We start from the raw sequence: 3511 nt of genomic DNA, 5'->3' as shown, positions 1-3511 counted from the left end.
TATTTAACCCTTTCTCTACCGGCACATTTTAGAGGTTTTTAAAGATTAAATGACAATATTTTTAAATCGATTTAAATCTGCATGGATCACGATTTGGTGTAGGCATATGACATGTAATTCTGTTAGGAATTGGACAGGGAACAATTTCTTATAAAATTTGTCAATGTATCCCATGACCTCAAATAGATGTACGGGCTCAAAGGTCATATAAGTGCACATTTTTGCAATCTTTTTTCTCTGAAATATATATATATTACGACTCCTCTCACTAGATTAGAGTCAAAAATAGGAAATTCTAAATATATGAGCTAATATGCCTTTTAATATACTACAAAAAGAACAAAATCAAACTAATCAATTTTATTGACAAACAAATATTTTTGGTTGCTAAGTAACAACACTCATAGTACAATTTTGACCATAATTTGCCTTTCTGCATCCATTCGACACAATTTAAACGTAATTACAATCCATGATGATTAGTAAATGTCACATTATTTTAAAGATATAATCTTTAAATAGATCTTAATCATTTTAAAAGGTTTTTCACAAAAATATGATGAAGAGAATTAAGGTCAAAGGTCATCAAATGGAAACTTCGTACTTTATATACTTGTCCATCATTTTCTAATAATATGACGTTTTGCCATTATGTTCCATTAAATAGAATAAGTATTGCAACATTAAAACAAAGATCTTTCAATTATTGTTAATCTAAAACAATCTATTTTTTTTATTCAATTATATTTGGTTGCTAAGCAACAACACCTTATCAAAGGTTATCAAAAAGTACTAACCATTTTTCCTCTCCAAGTTCAACATATACGAATGTTCAAGTACTTACTTTCAATCACTAGATTTAAATGTACTTGCATCATATTTAACAAAAATGTTCTTATATTTAACCTCTTGAAACCTATTTCTAGACATAATTCTTGATAATGAGTTGTTCCGACAGGGGCATGCGTTGACCAATATCTGTCTATCGACTGGAACTTCACAGCAGGCGTGTATAAGATAATGCACAAAAATCTGGAAAAAAAGTATTTCTTAATACATAGTCCTAAATACTAATTTATTGTCAAAGCTTTTGAATACTCAATTGGCTCTGTAAATGTTTTCGATAAGCAAGGCCCGCTGAAAAGTATGCATTTAATTACTTATGAAATTTTATCAGAGTTAATTGTAGTACACATTTAATAAATGAGCTACATTCACAGCCAGATTAATTTTGGTAAAGGTAATCTTTTTACGATGCATTTTATTATTCTTTTTAAACTGGAAATCACCGCCACAATATCGGTTTTTAAAACTAGTAATACCTGTACAGTTCCTCTTCAGTGAGAGGCTGCAAACTTCCTTGGGAAGTATATGGCAACCCTTCCCCCTAGATATGACCATCTCATTCTCAGCATAATGGTTGATGGCAACACAGATGGAGAAAACCAAATCTTCTGTCAAAGACAGCTTCATAAAATCTGCAGTTCTCCAAATAATAGGGTCCCATATCTGAAAGAAAATTGCAAATAAAATCAGTATTGGCCACCATACCATAAAACGTGCCATACCTTATAATTAGAAACTATTTAAATATTGTTTTGTCTCATTTTGTATGTATACGATCCCTAGTTATGCAGCCAAAAGACCCACAAAGAAACAAAAAAAAAAAACCCAGTAAAATGGTACACACATATCAGTGTACCATAATGCCATGATTCCAATTGTGAATGCATTACCTGGATTTATTTGAATGTTAATCAAATTTATACTGATTTAACTCTATATTCAACCTCAAAGAGTCATACCAACTGAAAGCCAGGTTGTCACCCCGAATGAAATGCCACAGTTCTGGGATCAGGTGTTCCTGTGTCCTCCACATCAGCATCCTTCCAATACATGTCTGGATTTGCCAGTAGACTGTCGCTAGCAGATGATACCTGGGAACTTCCAACTAAATATTGGGATGTCAATACCCTTTTTAAAGAAGGAAAGAAATTACAATTAAGAATTGTTGGTTTATATTTAAAAAGCAAAATCTAAGTTTCACGGTAGCATGGAACAGTTTCGCACTTAAATTTATTTACTCAGATTTATTTAAAGATAAGGTAAGGAATTGCATACATGTGTTAGAAATGAATCGAATATTTTATTATACATTGCGAGAGTAGCAGAGTGGGTAATGAAAAAAATATGTATCATGTAGGTATCTGCATTATGCCCAACATATATTATACACGAGGGCAAATACTGAAGAAATTCAGGTTAAAACCTACAGGGTCCAGCGAAAATACTGAAACTATGAGGGAAAGTGAATGACCCCAGATATAAAAGTTGAATTGAATTGCTTCTTAATGGTACCCAGTGTCTAAATCCCCTTGCATGGTACTCTGATGGGCTGTGGATTTAGTCGAAATTAGAGAAAATCTAGGCAAGAAGGGGATTGATTGATGTTTTCTGCCAAACTCAACAATTTTTCAGTTATCTGGTGGCACCCAGTTTTTTTTTATTGTTAGAAGAGAGAACCCAGATACCTGGGGAGAGACCACCGACCTTTTGAAAGTAAACTGGGAAAAACTTCTCACTTACCGGCGCGAACGGGATTCGAACCCTCGCCGACAGAGGTGAGAGGCCGTGTGATTTTGAGCGCAATGCTCTAACCACTCGGCCACGGAGGAGGCCGACAAGAAGGGGACACGTGCCCATCAGCTCATAGCATACAAGTACCAGCATGTATGGATCACATGTAATTTATGGTCATAAGCTACTAAGTGTATATAAAATAGATGCATTTCAATAAAAGAGAAATCAATATGATTTTTCATTAGCCTGTCATAATCAGACTTTGATTGATGTTAACCCACCCACCATTTTGGCCCAAACACACATTTTGTTTTTATTTCTGTTACAGAATAAAGAAAATAATTCAAATTATGATAATAAATTATATCATTACAATAATGCAAAGTGTGTTTTCCTAACAGATTGTGTTTTCTTTTCATAGAAAGATAATTTCTTTTATAAACATGGAAAAAAAAACTTGGAAAATAGCCTTCTCACCAGCGGTCGTGAATGCCCAGTCTGATTAAATCCATCCCATCCCATTATACACTAAATATACCCTCTTCTTAGACTCGCGCGTCAGATAAGGAGATAATTTTGGGAAAAGGGGGGGGGGTAGTCAAACTGCCGGACCCGGACAGGGTGTTATTCACTTGGTTTAGGTATCATAAAATATAAATATTTTCTTCCATGAAACGACAAATCATGGCATCAAATCGCGGTTAATTAATCGTGAATTTTTCATAGCATGACAAAACCGCATTTTTTTTTCTTTTTAGTCGGCCTATGTGGCTACATCAACTTACATGTACGTATTTATACTGAATGCATGATCGTTTGGGTCATCCCGTAACAGGAGATCCAGGGCATCTTCTTCTGACATCAGGTCGTTTTAAAGATGTAAAATACTTGTAAGCGTTCGCTGTGACAGTCACGGTGAAGCTGTGTTGTT

General features: G+C 34.3%; 1 long non-coding RNA gene across 1 annotated transcript; it reads right to left on the bottom strand.

Annotated features, from left to right (window-relative positions):
• Positions 1–345: 345 nt before the first annotated feature.
• On the bottom strand, positions 346–1636 carry LOC130049335 (uncharacterized). Its single transcript, XR_008797838.1, has 2 exons — positions 1323–1636; positions 346–1032 (listed from the first exon to the last, which is right to left on the bottom strand). It is a non-coding gene; the product is annotated as an uncharacterized LOC130049335 (long non-coding RNA).
• Between the last annotated feature and the right edge of the window lie 1875 nt (positions 1637–3511).

This window comes from Ostrea edulis, chromosome 8 (assembly GCF_947568905.1).
Source record: "Ostrea edulis chromosome 8, xbOstEdul1.1, whole genome shotgun sequence".
In the NCBI taxonomy this organism is placed as follows: domain Eukaryota; kingdom Metazoa; phylum Mollusca; class Bivalvia; order Ostreida; family Ostreidae; genus Ostrea; species Ostrea edulis.
Note: the sequence above shows the minus strand (reverse complement) of the source record. Positions and strands in the feature narration are given on the sequence as shown.